Genomic DNA, 20666 nt, shown 5'->3' on the forward strand with positions numbered 1-20666 from the left:
CGGGCCCTGCCGGGGGGCTGCCCACGCCGCCTACGCCACGGCGTGGGAGGGAGAGGAGGGGATGGGGTAACAGGCGGGAGAGAGGAGCGATAAACATCCCCGCCAGCGCCAGCTCCCAGGACCCTCCTCCGTCTCTTTTGCCACCGCCTTGGCAAACCCAGTGCTTGTGAGGCAACTGTGCCCGAGACTGAGCCCCGCGGGAAGCGGAGGCTTTTCCTCAGCCTCACACCCTGCCTAACCCTGGCTCTGCCAGCTACGGCCTGTTTCTCGTCACCTCTGTTCATACAGATAATTTTTCTTCTCTTGGAGGCAGCACGAACAGCTCTTAAAATTGCGAGCGGCTTTGCTCAGGGAGAGGGGCTGGAGGGCACGGCAAGGCAGGCTTCCCCGGGGTTTTCCTGCTGCGGAACGAGCCCAGCACGGGGAGGGCAGTCCCACTGTTCCGGCGGTGCGAGACGCCCAACGGTGCGGTCTTCATGGAAACGTGGGCATCGCGTTAAAATCTGTGTGTGCTGTTTCAGGAATATCCCCCCTCACGCCTTTTCCCCAGAATATCGACTGCTACACCTGTGTGTGAAAGCAGAACAAGCCTGGAGGCGGGCGAGTCTGGCTGTCGCTATTGCTGTGTGTGTCCGCAGCCCGGCGCGCCTGGCATTGGGCAGCCTGGCTTCCGCAAGTATTTCAGGAGTTTCTCTGCTCCTCTCCGTTTGTGCCACCTTGCTTTGAGGACGGCAGAGACAACAAACAGGTCAGGACAGCAGCCAACACAGGGACCAGGAGACAGGAGCACGCAGGCTGAGTGAAGTTACAGGACGAAACTCGAGTGAGGAACTGAGCTGCTGCCTAGCTTGGCTTTTTACCTGGCTGACTTGGTGATAGTCACACAGGTTCTGCTTTATGGTCTCCCCTTTCTCCAAACCCTTCCGTCTCTTTAGTCTTGAGGTCGTATTTCTGCATATTCTGCCCATCAGAAAGTGTCTTGCCCAGCTCAGTAACCACACTGAGTAAATGCAAGCAGCTTCTCTGGCTCCAAAAGTGAGTTTCTTCCTCAGCAAGTAAGACTTGGCAAATCTGGGTCAGAAGCTGCATGTGGCTGATGGCATTGCCATGTGCAAAAAAACCCCATCCCAGGCAGATTGAAAATACTTTGAAACATTCAGACATTGGATTAATTTGCAAGTAACAGAAAAGATATGCTTATCTTTCTGTACTACATGAGTGGAAGATCACTGTAAATGCCCAGCTTTGTCTACCAAGGCTTTTGCATTATGATCAAAATACCAGTTTCTATGTATTTACCCCAGTGTATAACAGAATACTTCTTGTGCTATAGTCATCCTTATCTTCTCTCACTTTGACACCCTGTAGTCTCCCCTTAATTCCCAACTCCTCAGCAGGGATTCGAGAATGCTGGCTTCTGTTTCCTTTTCTCCAACCCCCCATGTACAGCCAGCCTTCAGGAGGCAGCTGCCTGCCCTAGCTGTATGTAGAGAAACAAAAATACTAATTTGCAGAAGCAAAACATTGATCTCTAATTTCCCTGTTACCGTGGGTCGAAGTTGACTGAGTCACCACAGTTCAGTAATTACCCCGGTCATCTGAGCCACATGCCACGGTAATGAGCCACATGCACGATCTTAATTTGTGCCTTTATGAAAATAAATAGGCTAGGTTACATACCTTATTTTGCATGTGGATTGGTTCAGTCGCTGCACGCTGTCAGTTTCCATAGCTCCAGGAATGAATGGTCATCTATTAAATCATGGGAACTTGATTTCACAGCTCTGCTCATCAAGTATTCAGCCATTTTTCATCTCTCCTTTTTAAGACTCCTGTCTTAATGAACTCTTCCCTATTCTAGAACAGTTGCTAAAGCTGCACAGGCACAAAAACCTCTGCAGAAACACCAAAACCTTTCCCCATCTGCATCATTAGTAAACTACACCAAAAGAACTTCTCTTGCCTCAGCTGTAAAATACAAAATATCAAACTAGTATTTGCTTATTATGTTCCCTTCTTTTTGTATAGCACATCAAAAGAGTGAAAACCTATTAATTACCAAACTCATGATCTTGCATCCCCAGAGCACCAGCAGGGCCAAGTGCCCATGTCCCCCATTCTTTAGTCGCATATATCTGATGGAAAAGCTGAGTGAAATGTGAGGAGCACACTGTGTGATACAACTTGGGAATCTGTTTTTCTCTAGGCTGCTTGGCACTGCGTGTCCCTCTTAAAAAGGGCAAAGGGGCTATTTCTAGTGTGTATTGTAATCCCCACAATCGGGGTGCTATGCTCCTTTGTTTGAGCAAAGGGCATTGGTTTGGAGAGGGGCTATATGAGTATTTGCCAGTCTCATAAAATGTCTGTGAGATTGGCATGTTCTGCTTTAACCCTTTCCTGTTTGTAGAGCTTCATCTCTGTTCCAATGGGCCTCTTCAATATATTTTCTAAGAAAATCAAGTCATTTGGATGACAAAATCCTTGCTGTAAAATAGTTCAGGCCTTTACAAATAAAAAATAAAGATCAATTATTCAGCAGTGCAATTTCACATTTATGCCTTTGTATTGTTTTCAGAACCCTATTCCTATTTTTCTTCACCTTTACTGCTAGTAGTATTACTGAATCAAACCTATAAGGCTACATTTTTCTTCTGCTAAAACTGGCCTGCAATATTTCAGGAATTTGAGTTTATAGTGTAAACGTAACTGAACACGTAAGGAATCTAGTAAGACAAGTCTAATACCAAAGAATTTGTTTATAAGGTAGCAAAAAGAGCTTAAAATTAGCTCAGCACTAGCTAACATGCACCAGTTAACCAAGCCTTTTCTCTAGTCTAACACATAATCTCTTTTTAATGATTTAGCTGTTTGAGGACCATCCTAAAATCAGAAACCAGGTTTGAGCCTAAAAACCAAAGCAAAAAAACCAACCCCAAATTTATAGCGGGAAAAAATTGTGAATAGAAGTTAGTTATTGTGGTTAGGTTCAGCTAATAGCAAACATTTTTTAACCACAAAAGGCTTTTTCCCATTTTAAGCAATCTAGAAGTTGCAATTTAAGCATTAGTCCCTGTAAGAGAGTTGACTTACTGTACAATTGTAAAATTCCTTGCTATGTTGTTATAGCAATTGGAGTTGTGTAGCCTCAAGCTCACAAAACTCTTTTACTTTGCTACTCATAGTGAAAAGGAAAAAAAGAGATAGTAAGTTAGATTTTCAGGGCTTGCTAAGCCTTTTCATTAAGTCCCAGAGCACCCATTCTTCAGAAATTTGTTTTGGGAGCTATTTGTTTAGGCCCTACATGTCCTATTGTTTTTGTTAGGAACCTGAAATAGCTGAGAGCAAAGGATATGCATTTTAGAGGAACATGTCGAAATAACAGATAAAAACATTCAGTAGTTTTGAACAAATATCGTGTCATTGCTGGTCTATAACATTATCAGATACCACTGAAGAGGCTGAATTTGCTTCAGAAAGGCACTGTGGCTTGATGAGTGGGGCACTCAAGGGAGAACAAGGAGCAAGGGTGCTTGGATCTGCCCTTAGTCATGCAGCAAATTGCCCATGAGTTTCTGCTTCATCTTTTGTTCTTCTTACTTGTTTTGTGTGGTGCCGAGAAACCTCCTTTGAGACTCAGTGCCAAACTGCACTTGCACGGCATCTGCAAGAGAGCAAAGACAGTTCCTGCCCTGGACAACCTGGGGGTTTTGGAACAGTGATTTTGGTTTTCTTCATCATTTTAGAGACATGTGTGTAAAACATCTCTGATGTGAATTGAGGATTACAAAGAAAGAACCAAAAGAGATACTAAAACGTGACAATCCATCTGAAAGAGCATGTGGATATGGATATGGATACAGATTTATGTAGTTTTTGCTGAGGTAGTTCATGCTATTTCTGAATTATTGGGTAATTGTCTTCTGTATATGTAGAAATACTGAAGCTTTTCCTTTGTCTTGCTATCCCTCAACCCAGTCTGTTTTGGAAGAAAGATCCCTTCAGAGATTTTTTCCTTTTGTCTCCCAAAATTTACTGAAGTCAGGGAAGAGTTTAGTGGGTTTTTGGCCTTAAGACCTAGAACTAAGCATCGTGAGTGTGGTGAAGAAAACTAGACACTCTTGCCCACCCCCTGCATGGAAAAGGCTGCTGAAGAAACCCCTGCTTGACCGTTCACTTCTGCCTTAAAACTGTGGCATGCTCTGGAAAGTGGTGGAGAGAGGGATGGAGCAGCACTGCAGACGAGCGGGTGCGTGATGCAGTCCTGGCCCAGCGCCGACAATCAGGAGCCACAGGGCAGATCGAGCACCATCATGCCATGTAAAAATACTCTGGAAAGGGAGGCTCCTTTTGCCTAAGAGTGTATTTCAGAGCACGTGTGCAGGGTGAGGAATGTGATGTACATTAAAAGAGGCAGGGAAATGGTTTAAACCCACGATGTGAATAGAGCAAGAGGAATTTCTGTGAACAGCACAGCCATCAGGACATTAAAACTGGGTTATTTTAAATGTGGCTAAAAGTGGACACAGCAGACAGCCACATAACCCAGACTGAAGCTGATCTCTATAATACACTGACACAGCCTTGAGTGTAAGAACTGTAGAATTTTGGGGATTTTGTTTTAAAGATTGGGTATTGATTACATGCTTATTCTTCCATGCTTTCTCTTTTTTTCCCCAACATTTGTTTTCCCTACCATTTTGTTCTATGTGTTTTGGGCAAATAGCCTTCAATTTCCTTTCTTTTCTACTATTCCTCTTACGTGAACTTTTTCATGTAAGTGTAGTCTACAATTGAACTGACATTAATGAAAATACATTTACTGGGACAGACACAGTGGGCCAAAGTTCGTGTTCCTGGGCCCAGCTGTGGTGAGAACCTTCCTAGGCAACATGATAATAGAAGATGCTTCTCAAAATTAGTAGTTACATGACTCATACTCATCTGAACAGTGAGAGCATGCTTCTCTGAACAGTGTCAGAGAAGGCAATAGTACTATCCAGAGGAAAAAAAAAATCAATTTTCATGACCATGTCGTAATTTGTGACTGAAAAAAGCCTTTCGGAAATCTTGGCTACCTAACAAAACAAATTTGAATCAAAACACTAGCTAATTTATGTAAAATTATCTTCATTGTAATGAGCTGGGTAATCCTGCTTGGCCTGCTGGTCAGAGTGACCCAGCTACAGCCATTCCTCTCTGGGAGGTTTTTGCTCTTTGTTTGCCATGCCAAAGAGAGTCTGAGGTTATGAAAGCAGCATTTCAGAGATGCGACTCACCACCTCACAGGTGCTCATGCCACTAAAATTCCCTTTATCCTTACCTCTTTCTGTAATGCAAGTAAGTTGTATTCTGTTTCAGATATTTTGTGAAACAGAAGTAAAGGTCTCTAGGCTACCTAGCCAGCAGAACTATCAGAAAGGGAAACTTAACGAGCCTTCTGTGTAAATAACTTTCCATGGATCCGAAACAGCTCATTTAGAGGTGGTGTGAAGCTGTAGCACATCACTTCACTGATGCTTTTCCAATTAGTGGGGTACAGACAGGCCAAGGTTTTGTAGAGTTGGGCAGGACTGATAAGAAGACTGCAGAAGGGACGTTGCCTGTGTGGTCGAGTGACACAATAAAGCAGAAAGCTGCTCTCTGTAAGCCATGGATGTGGCACATTCCCAGTGGTTCTTGTGCGGTATACTGCATGCACAACATCACGTGTTCACCACTGCAACCAGACTGCACCCCTCCCATGTATCACAACCAGCTCTCCAGCCAGCAGCACGGCTGGAGCTGGGAGTGATGGCAATGAGGAGCACCTGCTGCCTTTGCTGACTCTCAGGCAGGGCTTCAGCTACTGACTCCTGGAGTTGTTCTTGGAGTAAGTTAGTCCCAAATGCTCTTAGGAAACAATTCTCATGAGCCATGTCTATAGTGAATACTCAATACCAGGGTTTCTATTTCAAGAAGGCCATTTCTATTTTGATATACAAATATAGTCATGCTGTAATCAGAAGAACTATATACACTCACAGTCCTCTATGTAAATATTTAACACTGTATGGGAGAAGAAGAACATTGTCCACAGCTATTGTTTAGGTCACAGACTGGGTTAAACTTCTACTACATTTAAATATTTTTTTTTCAGGACAGTAATTCACTGAAATTTAGAAATTTTCCATGGTTAGGAGGTAGTTTCATTTCCAAGTTTCAGAATGGATAAATTACAACATAGATTTTATAGAATTTCAAAGTTACAAATGTAATTCTTGTTTCACTCTTGCATCCTCTGATGCATCTTTCTGTTAATCCTGATTGATAGCAACATACATGAAAACAGGTTTTGGTTCTGTGTTTGAGTCAAAGCTAATACACTACAGATAAAGACAAATACACTTACTTATGCAAAGATACAAAAGTAGCAGGCTTGGTGCTGCTCCCTTTTCTATTGAGTTACCTAATTGGTGATTGCCTTAGTTCAACAACAACTCAAAGCACACAAAGCTTTAAAAAGAAATCTCACCAATATTATATCATCATATTCCTTAATTCTTTAGGAAAAAGAGACCCTTTGGCATGTCATATAATCTCTACAATTCTCTGTGAACTGAACAGAACTTGAATAGCTGCATGCTGTTAAATTACTACATGCACTCCCAAATGCCTACCTTTTACTCATTCCTACCCCAAATACAGACATCATGAACATGCTGAAAACACTAAATTATATTAATACAAGACTCATAGCCCTGAAAGAATGAGCCTTAACTGATGCTATTGTCAGGAAAGCATCTGAAGAAGGCAGATGAAGTCTGACATACATAAAGCCTTATATAAAATTCATATTTAGGTTACAAGTCTGAGAAATGAGAAAATAACTTACCTCCTTACCTTGAGGAATTCTCTGTGATCTTATTAAATTGACATCATGTACAATAAAATTTTTCTAGTTACCATCATGTCATGATATGATCAGTGGTGCAAAGGGTGGCTTTCCCATCACCTGAGCCTCTGAGGCCAGCAAAGGCTTCTTAACTCTCCCATTGTAACTTTCATAAACTTTACACCTTAATATCAATAAGTGACAAAATAATATTTTTCTTTTTGCTAACATACCTTGAGACCAATCCTGCTGATTATGTCTTTTTCCAGAAGATTTGGGTTAGCTAAAGAACTATGCTTTTGGATATGGCTAAAGAAGAGGAAGGGATGTCTTCCAAAGATGTCTGGTGGTACAAATCCAGGAGATCTTGGTCTGAGATTAAGTACACAGCTGTTTCACCACAGTATCATTGAACTGATGTGGTCACGCAGCGACAAGACAGGGTAGAGCTTCTCTTTTTAGAAAGGGTTGTGGTCACCTTCCTCACCCTGCTCCTGTGAGCAATACGTATAATTAGAAACCAGAAAAACTGTCCTTGAATCATCAATGAAGGGATTGGAGAATGAAAGAGGGGTGGAGGAATTATTAATTATCTGGACAATATCACTGTAATGATCCAAAGCCTACTAATATTGAGAGGTTTTCTACTGATTCCAACTGCATTTACCAAGTCTTTCATATCACTTGCAAACACAGGCCGTAATGACTGTCTGTTCTACACAACTTTTCTTCTCTCATTTGTTTCCTTCTTTCTTTTGAATGTGAAGTTGATCATGTCTTAATCCTACCTCTGGCCAGTTGTACTGGTGCTATGTGAATCTTCCCAAGGGTCTGCTGTGTACTGTCCCCTAAAAGACAACATGAAGGTAAAAAGTCTGCCACGTCCTTTAAACACCCTTTAAACACCTTGTACCTGACATGGTGTAATGTGGTTGATGGAGCTTTGGAACCCTTTTATTTCTCTGTCTTCTCCTGGCTTGCCGCTCTCCTCAACCTGCAATCTCAGCTTAGGGCAGGGGTATAAATTATTACATAATTAAAATGAAACAACACTCCCTTTCTTCAAGCGAGTCATCTGCAGGTATCCAGAAAATTTACAGCATGAGAATTACCTCAGGTTCAGGGCATTAAGAATATAAAAGTAGCTCGTTAGATGTCCTTAGGAAAAATAAATATGGAGCACCAACTTAGAGAGGATACTTTCTTGCTCTTCTCAGTTGCAAACTAGGAGAATTTCCATACTTCCTGTGAATTTTCTACACAGGGTGGTGCACTACTGTGTGGCTTCAGGAACCGCCCAGAAAACAAACTGTGATGACAAGATCTGTGCTTGGTTCCTCCTCTGCCCCTATGGCAAGAGCTCTGCTGGCAGTAGCTGGTGTCTGGATCAGCACTTGGTTGCTGCCCAGCCAGCTGGCACAGTTTACCTTTCCAGCAGTGGGCGGCAAGCCAGAGCCCCACCTTTTCTCCACATTCTACTCTCTCAGCAGAGATGGATGACAAGGGAGGAAAACAATAATCCCATTGTTTTCCCATCTTTTCTCTATCACAGAAAAGCCTTAGTGGCCATGAAGGGTCTAAGATAAAGACCACAAACTCTTCAGTGAATAGGCATGTGTCCATAGAGATTTGAAGGAATAGGTTGGTTTTATACTTGTTCATAATTTGATACAATATTAAAGGAACCCACAGATTTATATGTGATTTTTTTCTTTTACTAGAAGATGACAAATGAGGGTTTAAATCCTCTTAAAATGCATTAGACTAACACCTGAAATAACTATGGAGGTGCTTTCACAGCACTGGCCTGTGTTTTAAGTCTGTCGCAAAAGCCACATTAACATTATTGATCAGTACTGAACCAAAATGCACATGGCAATATTTGCAAACTTTCACTGATAATGTATTTTGTAACCTGTCTATAGCTTACATGGGAAAACTAAAAGTCAGAGAGTGACATACTAATTGTTGGAATGTTCTTTGCATTTGATGTGCCTTACCACCCCAGTGGTTCCTAGAATCACAGAATATACTGAGTTGGAAGGGACACACAGGGACCATCAAGTCAAACTTCTGGCTCTGCAATGGACATGCAGAATCACATTGTGTCTGAGAGCGTTGTCTAAACACTTCTTGAGCTTGAAGGAAGTGTCTGCTTGAGTCAGATCATGTGTGCACACAAGAGTGACCAGCTGTGAGCCTTGCAGCAACCTCTGCAGCCTAAGTCACTGCTTACATAAAAGTTTCTCAGGGTGCTTGGTGTGAGCAGCCCCTGCTTGTTCTCATCCCTGCATGTGCAGGAGATAACCTTGTGTCCTGCCCTGATGTGGGAACAGGATGGGCTCCCACCTGCAGACACTGGGGCACACCACAGACAGAAGGCTTCCGTGCCCTCTCCCACTGCTGCCTCAGCTCATGGCTACTGAAACCACCTCTGTCAGGTTGCCCAGTCCCAGCTGAACTATTGTCAAGCTCACAGCACATCTTAAACAGCAGGTACAGCTCCAGTGCTCAGTCACCCTGTGCAGGTATAACCTTCCCCTTCTCGAAGATTTCAATGTCATAACATAGGAGAATATTTGTGCAACTTGAGGAGTGGCATTTTTAACCCTTTGGAAAAGAATGGTGTGGGCAAGAGTGACACTGAAAATCTACAGTACTTTGCTACCATGTTTTCACTTTTAAGGTGATTCCTTATAACATTACAAAATATAGTTTGTTTATACGTTACGATTGCACTTCCAAAGTGCTGTCTAATACAGATCTTGAAAACTACATTTGTTACCCTGCTGGTTTGTGAATTCCTCATTCCTTCCTGATGGATGAGCACTAAGAATGGCTAAACCTGGGATTTTCAGATGGGTGTAATATAGACTGTAAAATATATGTATTTATCCGTACGTATATGATTGTATCATTCTAGAGTTTTGTTTTCTTTGTGGTAGGGTTTTACGTTTTGGTGGTTTTTTTCTGCATACTGACTTACTTGGAAGGTCAAGATGCCTCTGGCTTCTTCTGAGACCCCACCTGAGGAATGACATCCAACTCTGGGGCCACAAGAAAGCCATGGAACTGTTGGAGTGGGTTCAGGGGAGAGCCACAAAAAATCATCAGATGGCTGCATCACCTCGCTTATGAAGAAAGGATGAAAGAATTTATGTTGTTCAGCCTGGCGAAGTGAAAGCTCCTGCAGTCTTTCAATAATTAAAGGGGGCATATAAGAAAGATGTGGACAGACTTTTTACTAGGGCCATGTAGTGATAAAAGACAGGGGTAACACTTTAAACTACAAGGGAGTAGATTTAGATCAGACATAAGGAAGAAATTCTTCACAATGAGAGTGGTGAGAGGCTGGAGCAGGTTGCCCAGAGAAGTTGTGGATGCCTCATCATTGGGAATGTTCAAGGTTAGATTGGATGGGGAAAGTAACCTGGTTTAGTGAAATATGTCCTTGCCAATGCCATGGGGGTTGGACTATAGATAATCTTTAAAGGCCCTTCCCAACCCAAACTGCTCTTTGATTCTTGAGTGCCCAAGTGAGGATTCGGGTATCTGTGTTAGTGGACTCAAGTCAGAATATAGGATTCATTGCTGGCCAACTAAGGATATTTGAAGTCAACTGATAACAAAACTCCAGGATTCAGAACCTTTGTTCCTAAATGGAGTTTCTTTGAAGGGAAACAGAATCCAGTAGCTAAGCCAACAAAATAGGTAGGAACACAGCCCTAGTTTAATTTTTACTGTAGAAGCTCAAAATTAAATCAGTGGTTCCACAGTGGCCTAACAGTATGATCAGAAAACATGCTCTGGAAAGCTCAGGGAAGGAAATTTTAATGAGCATGACTTTTTCAACAGTCTTGTGACGGTCTGTTACAAGAAAATGACCAATGAAGGTCTTAATAACGTTTCAATTATTAGATTAAGTCTTGGAAAAGACTAATGGTTAAGATAGGGAAAAGAGCAATCAGCAGGAAACAAACCCAAAACAAACCAACAAGAATTCCCCATGGTCTTATTGCAAAATTAGGCTTTTAAATGTTTGCATCCAACACCTCTCCACTGGGAGGCCTCTGTCACCGCCCCCTGGGGACTTAAGGCTGATAGTTCCAGTATGAATCTGTGGGAGGAGGGGTCAACTCCTTTCCTGAGGTGACGAAATAGGGTGTTACTACCTCCTGGGAAAGAGAACAGGCTGGCTTTATTTTAATAATGATATCTGCTTTTGTAATCCTTCTATGCTCTAAGCAAAGCCAAACAGCTTTTACTTTTTTCTTAAAGTGGGAGTGAAATGCGTGGGCATAAAGGGGATGCTCTGAGGAGGTGGATGATGAAAGATCCTGCTAACATCATCATAAAAGTGAAGCTGCAGCAGGAAGCTGAAAGGACATCCTGGGTAGATTTTTTATCAGAGCTTCCAGTTCTGATGAGAGAGAGGTACAAAAATAAGACAAAGGATTTTGAGTTTCTGAGCTCATGGCTGCTCTGAAGAACTGAAGAGGTCAGGTTGAACCCACCATCAGTGGGACAATGATTTCAGCCACTTGTGAAGGATTTTTATTTTTGTCTCTTGTATTCCCAGGTATTCTATGTTTAAAACAAACAAAAAAAAAAAAGAAATGAAAGACACTTAGGCAGCAGAATGATCTTTAACTCAGTCCCTGTGAGTCCTGAACCTGATGTCTTGCTTCAAAAATTTAAGAACAGCCTTCCCCCTAGATGCCTCTGTACCCCACCAGAGTAGACTCTTTTTCTCTCCAGAGGGGTGGGGCAGATGTAAACAGAACACCCCAATAGTTGTGCCCTAAATATTTCTTTTGTACATTGTGTTACTACGCTTGAGAGTCATTGCTGAGAAATGGAGTTTAAAAACTGGAGAAAAGTTTGCAGCTGTAACAATGATACTTACAGTCTTTGAATTTATTTGAAGCTTTGTGAAAATGTATCTGGGCAAATGGCTGTGCCAGCCTAAGGCAGCAGCTGATGTTGTGCTTTGAGTGGAAGGTTAGTGGTCACGTTTAGACAGCTTGGGCAGGGGGTTCACAAGATTTTGTGCTGCAGACTGTATATACATAGGAGGGAGAAAAAAACTATTTCTCTGCCTCCTTGAAGATCCATGTCCAGCTCCTCATTTGGTTCAGTTCAGGCAGGCGGCTGTGGGTAGTTCTGAGCATTAAAGCACTGGAAGTCCAGCAGCCACTGGAGTCATACAGGTGGCTGTGCCAGGTTGAGAGCAGCCAGCCAAGAGCAAAGGGCTCTTGGCAGAGCTGCCAGGGCCCACGAATGAACATGGAGCAGCCAGAGGCACAGCCCTTAGGGAGCCAAGCAGCTACCAGAGCATTGCTTCACATGGCAGTTTATCGCCCAACAGATCTTCACTTTCACTTATTGCAGGTGATGGGAAAAAGTCTACCCTGGAAATTACTTCCTTAGAGAAAAAAGACTATGAACTGTTAAAGAGTAACTGTCACAGTCAGTTACTATCACTGTTTATCTACCTGGTCAGGTTTTTGTTCTCTCTTACCAAAAAAAAAAAAAAACCAACAAAAAAACCCAAATCTTTTTGAACTGTTTGATTAACATTTGCCTCTTACTTATGCCTCTGCTTTTGAAATAATGGAATTCAGTATAATTTTTCCAGTTGTCCAGGTGTGGCCTCAAGTCACTACATTTGGAGCAACTCCCTTCAATTTGAACCCAGACCTTGTTGCTGCCAGTCACGTCCTGGCAGGAGGGTTCCTTTGGAACAACAGCAGCAGTGTTTCAATGAAATGACTAAATCTCTCTTTTTCCAGAGGATCCCTGCTACCACTGGTATGTAGGATGGAGGATATGAAGTCTGAGGATATACTAAGGCAGTGTAGTCTATCTCATTAGTTTGAAAACGAAGTGAAGAAAGAGATTCTAGCAAAAAAAAGGGACAGTGTATTAAAATAACTAAATACCATCCCAGACTCAACAGGCTCCTTGTCTCTGAGCAATTATGAATAATGCTGGGTACATGGGATGAAACTTAATTTAGACTGCAGTTTCATAGTCACTTCAAGCTAATCTAAATTGGCACAGATTATGAAAGGAGGAATCTCGCCTGCCTGTCTGTCCCCAGCAAAGCTATTCCCTCTCTTTTCCCCTCGTCCCACCCCTTCACACACAGAGCAGCTTTATTTGTTTCTGTGTGGCATGGAGTGGGGCAGGCAGCTTGCCCAGAGGGACAACCCTGCTGCACCCAAACACACTTTCAGCCTGCCCATGCCCCCATCCATGTTACAGCCATCCTGACTACAACAGGGAAAGCTTTTGCTAAGCCAGATAGGTTTCCTGGTTTGGGGTGGGCCGGGAGGGTGGGCAGTGATGTCTTCAAGCTGTGATGACAGTACAGTGACATACCTTGAGTACTGTGAAACAGGGCAGCAGTCAAGATACGTGGACTTGAAATGCCCTAGAGCAGGCACAAATTCCAGCACTTGCTACCTTAACACTGTTTTATATTATTGCTGTGTAACATATTAACTTCTAGACGTCACAGCACATCAGCCCTGATCCACTGGTGACTTGTCTGAGTAAATATAGCCAAGCAAAATGCTATTTATTCTAGCCATGGAGGAAAAAAGGGCTTTTTTCCGCTATGTATTTTTTTAAAAATTGTTTGTCCCATTAAGATATCAACACTCTTCTATTCCTGTTTGAATATTATAATGAGACATTTGCATCAATTAATAATTTGGAGTCATTAATCCTATGTCAGTGAGCCCAAGCTGAACTCAGCAAACATAGCCACAGTAGGTGCCTGCATGTGTACACCTAATTCTACTTTTCCTGAAGTGCAACCTCAATGCCACAGCTGAATATCTATGCTTGTTTAAAGGTAATTGCACAAGACAAAATACGACTCAAATGCAGCAGCCTCATTTAGAACTCTTAAAAACAAATTACAAATAGGAGAGCAGTGAACAAAAGGTCCCCTGGGATAATTTCTGAGGTCATGTGCTCATTTTGCAGGAAGCTGGCTTTCTCCTTCATTAGAGGAGTTGAACAACTGTAAGTCAGTCACTCAGGTGCAAGTCTTTTTGAGGTCTGCTCTTCACCACCAGAGAAATGCCAAGGGTTCTCATATAAACAAGCACTGTTTATAGATACCTTCTCAGCAGTGGCACTCTATTGTTAAACATTAATTCTTATGTATATGTTGTGCAACATTTACACATGCTATTTGGTTCTGTTAGCAATTTGAAAGGACACTTTCAGTAATTTAGGAGCAAAGCACAGGTTTCGGAGAGTTTCCTGCAAAAAATATAGGAACAAATATCTTAAGGAGTAAGCAATTTTTATTTGTTTTATTTATTTATTTAGTAAAGGTGCTCTGAAGTTTTTTTTACAGACAGTGAACATTTAGAAGCAGAGCCAAAAAGACCTTGACTGTTGGTCCCACCTGGTGCATTTGCATTCTGCCAGTGGAGGAGAACAGGCACACAAGTGGTAGAAGTGAGTTGGCAAAAAAGGCTAGGGAAATAATGTCAAGATTTGGGATCATTTCTAGGGAGACAAACAAGCAAGCTCACTATTTTTACTGCAAGGCTCCTGTGGAGAGAGGCAGAGGTTAAACATCTCTGCTCCACCTGTTGGTGAAGAAGAAAAAGGAAAATTCTGTGGAGAGAACAGAGAGAGAACACCCCTGTTTGCTAGGGATTCTGCAGCAATAGTCACAGTTTCAGACTTTTCTGTGTGTCTCAGAGGATAAGGAAGTGAATCAGAAACTCCAAAAGAGACTCAAGGAGGAAAAAAAGAGGATTTACCTGCTTGTCAGCAGGCAATTCTGCCTGGCCTACAGTGACAGTTTGGGAGAGATGCTTGAACAAATGCACCTCACTGTACACACCATACAGAGAGTTTTTGGGTGGAGGCTTTTGGGGTGGGGATGATTTTGCAGTGTGATCAAGCTATGTTACTTTGGAGTGTTTTCATAGAATCATGAAATAGTTTGGGTTTAAATTGACCTTTAAAAGTCATCTGATCCAACCTACCTGCAATAAGCAGGGACACCTTAACTAGACCAGGTTGCACAGAGCCCTCTCCAGCCTGGCTTTGAATTTTTCCAGGGATGGGGCATCTGTCACTTCTCTGGGCATCCTGTCCCAGTGTCTCACTACTGTCATTATAAAGCCCATTAACTGTGAAGTCAGCCCACCAGACTGTCAGCAGGGCACAACATCCTCTAGCAGCTGCAAGGACTTACTCCTTGCTATTTTATGGTATGTTCTGCTTTTTGCTTACCTAAGGTTGTAACCACTAAGAAAAACTTCCAATTTGCTGACTGTGGCTATTTGCCAGTGCAATTCTGGGTTGCTCTGTTCAGTATCTAGAGGCTTCCAGGAAAAGTAGAGTTATCTGTCAGGAAGTATTACATCTAGTATCATTACTTCTTGGTGAAAGGTTTAGTTTGTTATTTCCCGGGACAATGGGGATACACTTAGACCTTGTCTGTGGGAAAACAAGTCAGTGACCATGAGCAAGCACACACACAGAGTGCAGAAATAACAACATGTGTTAAAACACTCATGTAAGGAGATTCAAACTGACCCTAGTTGGCAGAGGTATCTAGAATATGCACTTAGAGTATCTCATTCAGTGAAGGACAGCACACAGAGCAGAGAGTTCAGCATGTGTCCTGGAGTCAGAGTCTGTATTTTTAGACTCTAAATCAGAGTGTGCCTGTACAATGGTGCCATTTCAGTATCTCTTTAAGAGCCTGATTTCTCATTGGGGACATTTTTAAAAAGGCCCATGGTGGAGATAAATCACCTACCTACATCTAAAGTCAGGAAAAATTCCTCTGGGAGTTGCAGTGACTCAGGAACAGCTGAGATCTGCCAAACTGGAACAAGTTCAAAGGGAGCACTGCCTATGATCAATTCATTTCAAAAACCTCAGATAAGGGAGTGGCAAGAAACTTTCCTGCCACCAACCATGAAAACAGTTAAGGGGAAACAAGCCATCCACCACATGGGTTTTTAACAATCTACTCAATCTTGATAGTGTAAGGGCCCCAGTGAGTCTGGTAGTAAACACAGAAGAAATCAAAACCAGAGTAAGCTGCTGTTCTGAGCTATAAGGTCATTTTTTCTAATATCTCCAGGCACAGAGAGCAGCTGCAGTTAAGTAGATAGCCTTAGGAAATAGCTTCTTAATACAAGAAAGCAGGAGAAAAGTCATTTTATTTCCTCACATTCTTTTTGCAGGCTCTGTTGCTCAAGTTACAAAATTCGTATGAAATGTAACAATAAAAACCAGCCCTGTGTAGCAAGGGCCTAAAGAAGTTAAAAAAACCCTAAAAGTGGATCTTCAAGGAAGTCCTACATAGTCTTCCATGAATCAATGAGTTTCTTTGGGCACCAAACTACTGGGCACACATGGAGAACCTTGCTACCTCAGGGCTGGTAAGGCTTCTGAGCACAGGTCTCAGCAGAAACCAAGTGAAAAACAAACTTTGAAGCTGTGTCTCATATTAAATCTGTTATAATACAGAACTTGGTTATTTGTACATGGTGATGTAAATGACTGGGACTCTCACACAGTAACTCTGCATGCTGTGCAAGAAAATAGCTAAAATCCGTGGGAGAGAAGAAAAGAGTTTATAGTCATGGTTTAGGCACAACTCTTGTAACACTTCTACATGTCCTGGAGAATGCCTGGTTGGAGCAATTAGCAGGAAGCATTTATTGGTTCAAATAAGTTCACATTTGGCAAGATTCAAGAGACCACATACCAAAAGGTTCTGAAAAATTTTTCAACAGCCACAAACAAAAGAAAAAAGTAAGGTAACACTAGCCCTGGTCAATGTGTGAAGAGAATATAAAGAGAAAAAAAAAATCATAAAAATGCATAAGGAGATGTCGTCATAAAACACTTATGCCTCTGCTCTTGAAATACTAGAGAACAGAACTTCCTGAAGAAACAAAAAAAAAAAGGGTTAAAAAAATTTTTCCACCAGCCACAAACAAAAGAAAAAAGTAAGGTAACACTAGCCCTGGTCAATGTGTGAAGAGAATATAAAGAGAAAAAAAAAAAATCATAAAAATGCATAAGGAGATGTCGTCATAAAACACTTATGCCTCTGCTCTTGAAATACTAGAGAACAGAACTTCCTGAGGATTTAGTGGGAACTTCAGGGATTCATCCAGAATTAAGCTATGGAAAGCTAACGAAAGGCAATTTGACAACACCCCCAAAGTCTTAAACTTTCCAGGGAGAAACTTTAGCCTCTTTTAGGAATTCATAAACCAGGTTGGACAGGAGCCATTTCTGCCTCCAAGATTGTCATTTTTCATGGCAAGAACAATTAAGTACATTTTGCTCCATTTTCTCTAGGGACTGGGTTGTTGCAGAAAGCAACACACCCAGCTCTGGGCAGGGGAGCTCTCCAGGACAAAGGCTGTGCCCAGCAGCTTCCCAAGAGCCCAAGGCGGCACCACATGAAATCCAGGGCTGTCCTGTTTAGCAGCTCAGTAAAAGGAAAATGAGAACTTTTATAACTTTTTGAGTAAAACTTAAATCTTACAGGTATCTTTTCTCTGATAGGAAAATACCTTTTATTACTTGAATTCAAGTCCTTTTTTCATGTGTCTCACGAGATGCATGTTTTGCTGAACTGCATAAGAAATCCCACCCTAAGGCAGATCCACTTGCACAGAGAACATCCAGTTCCATTCAGTGTCTGCACCAGGAAAAATATACTGACCTCATCCAGAGGGAGAAGAAAGTTTGTGTGCAAACAGAACCTGAATAGGATCTTCCTAAAGAGGTTGGGTGAGAAATCTGAATAACCAGCAAAATGTTTCCTCATGGACAAAATGTGTTCTGTGTGTGGGAAATGACCCAACAATTTCCCGTACTACCATGGTACTTTTTCATCATCCATGTTAACATGTCTTTGCAATTCCTTATCACCATCACATCAGGGGTCAGAAGTGGCACTTTATTGCAAAACATATTAAATCTTTCTCATGAATCTCAGTTAGGTACAAAATATGTTAAAAACCAAAACCATGGTACCTCTCTGCAGTATAAGTTAGACTAGAAGATTGTAAGAGTATCACATGCCATAGAAATAATTAACCTGGCAACATCTTTATTCTGTCTTTGCAATTCCTTAACAGCCAGGTTCAGGCCAGGACAACAGACAGGGCTTAGCCTGACATAGAAGAATTCGCCATTTAAATGCTCTAAGTCAGATCAACGACAACCTAAAGACCCAAGAAAGCAAAAAGCCTCCAAACATACTAAAAAACAACCAACAAACCAAACAAAACCCTCAAGCCCCACAATTTTGTCAGAACAGCCAGATTAGCTCCAACTAAAAATCCACCTACAGTGAGCATCTGGGAAAATAAGATCGGAATGAAAGTTAAAAAGATAACTTCAGGTGCCTTAATAAGTTTTCAGCTAGATAATGTTTCATTTGTTTTTAATTGAAGTTTACAGTCTTTATAGCTGCATGATTTTTCTTAAAGTGAAGAAATAAGTAGAGAGGAGGAAATTTAGCAACACCATAATTAACTACTTAGGGCAAATCCTCCCATCAGATTCATGAGACAGATTTCAGATAAGCAGCTCAAATGAAGGATTATCTTGCTAGCAATGCGGAAATGTTGATCAGCTTGATATTTCCATTCTGCAGACAAGAGTTCATGCTGCTGCTCACTATTTTCTGCAAGGAGGTAAATCTCCACAAAGGTGGAAAGTCTGATCCAAAGGGGATTTTGTTTTTAAAACCCCTGCACATGACCATCTTGTACTTGTGTGTTTTCAGGCAGAAATGAGACCTGAATTTAAATGCTGCTCAGCTGTCCCCTTTGAGAAGGGTTACCAGGCAGATGGATGCCCTGATGGTATGATGGATGGGTTGGAGCACATTGCATATGTGCTAATACAGTGTCTTTACACAAACATTAGCACTTGAGGGCATCACAGAATACTCAAGCATTCTTAAAATATTAAGTTCAATTAAAAATATAATCTCTTATGACTGATAACATTCTCAGCATATGTTTCATGGCATTTAAAGATAAATGGAACCCATCTAGCCAGGAGATTTAAATTTTGAGGAAAAATCTCCTGTCCATCACCAGGAATACTCTGAAAAAAAACCTGTATAAAATTTAAACTGGAGCCTTGTCATAACAGTCTTGCATATGCCAGTCTTGTCTGGTGTCTGGGCAACCAATGCAACTGAAAAACTGAGATGCTTGCCTTTTACCATGCACTTTTCAGTCCTTTTGCCTCATTCAAAAGCTGCAGAGATGACTAGAACAAATTCCTTATTTCTATTTCAGGATCTAAAAGCTGTTTGCTGGATGAGGCTCAAGGGTCTCTATCTCTTCATTCTCTACATAGTAGAAAAACACATACCGATATTTCAGTAAATTATGCTTTGAACAAGAAAGAGAGGACCAGAAGCAAATGGGGGGAAAAACCAAACATAGCACAAAATATTTATTATTGCTGTATTCACAGAAGTAGTACCAGTCTCTTAGGTTTAGTCACTTGAATATGGACTGTGAATTTGACCACAGTGTATATATAAGATATTTTATATGTCCAGTGGATATACTTCCATTTTGACTTGTGCAAACAGGTTACATGTTTCGCCCCCTATCAAAAAAAAACCATTGTCCACTATGAGAAAAGAAAAGGTTCTATGGCCATGCCACATGACTTCCCCATGTCTTAGGTGTCCACAAGATAAGTAGCCTTCTTTTGTAGTTGGCATCAGAATTCTTCAGAGAGGCAGCTGTTCATTTAAAGTACATTAAAATGCATTTCTTTGCATTTTCTAATAAGTAGAGTGAATCTGTTGGAACACTTAAAAAAAAATCTGTTTGAAACTTGGAACCTAGCCCTCTCCCATCCTTATTCAGATAAAATCCCACCCCAAAACCCCCCAAACAAAAATAATTTTTGCTGAATGCATGCCTAAACAGATAAGCTTCACAGTAAGATTTCCAACAAATACTCACAAGACTTAGGTATCAAATTCCCATCAACTGAAAAAATTCCCCCATTTTTTCCAAGAGCATTGAGATAAGATCATGTGCAGACATCACATCACACTCTGCTCATGTCTGTGTTTATTTCTGAAGTACTCATATTGTTCCTGAAATTATTCATCCTTGGGTTCCCAGGCATGTTAGCTGAGCCCAAGAGTTACGGTCTCTTCGCAAGCGCCATTTCTCCTTCAATTTTTCTCTACACAGGCAAACCCTTAAGATACCACGTCTGAACTCAAGAACATCAGTAGGGCACTGCCCTAGTAAGTAGGAAGGGTGCCCATAGTGTCAGGACAGAATCACTTCAAGCTCTACAACTCAAACCCAGCTCTATCATCTCTATACAGGCAGCTGCTCCCTGTCAAGGAGAAGCAGCTTCTTGTGCTCTCAGACAATAAGACAGCTATCTTTTTTCTTCCAGTGGGGAAACCCATACTGGGGAAAACAGTCAAAAAGCAAAACAATCCAGTAAGCTCTCTGTCACATGCTCACAGAAACAATGATCACTTGTATGCCTCTAGGCATATGACCACTTACTGAACACCGAAATCTGTGTACACATAAACTGTTGATCAGCTCTCAGACACCAGGGTGGGATCATTTGCATTATCACCCTAAACCTCATTTTCAGGGATGAGGTTGCAGAATGGTTTGGGTTGGAAAGGGCCTGAAAGATCATCTATAGTCCAACCACTCTGCCATGGGCAGGGACACTTTCCATTAGACCAGGTTACTCAAAGTCCCATACAATCTGG

The 20666-nt window shown here is 41.7% G+C and overlaps 1 long non-coding RNA gene across 2 annotated transcripts in view; it reads right to left on the bottom strand.

Annotated features, from left to right (window-relative positions):
- Positions 1-6: 6 nt before the first annotated feature.
- LOC108447766 overlaps positions 7-20666 on the bottom strand; it is a 47264-nt gene continuing 26604 nt past the window's right edge. The window contains exons 2-4 of one of the 2 annotated variants that reach the window (XR_001863449.1): positions 7105-7365; positions 3598-3661; positions 7-1752 (exon numbers count right to left, since the gene is read on the bottom strand). This is a non-coding gene — a long non-coding RNA (uncharacterized LOC108447766). Of the gene's footprint in view, positions 3662-7104; positions 7366-20666 lie in introns of both variants that reach the window. The other variant, XR_001863448.1, reaches the window with a different exon arrangement.

This window comes from Corvus brachyrhynchos, unplaced genomic scaffold, assembly GCF_000691975.1.
Source record: "Corvus brachyrhynchos isolate BGI_N302 unplaced genomic scaffold, ASM69197v1 scaffold23, whole genome shotgun sequence".
In the NCBI taxonomy this organism is placed as follows: domain Eukaryota; kingdom Metazoa; phylum Chordata; class Aves; order Passeriformes; family Corvidae; genus Corvus; species Corvus brachyrhynchos.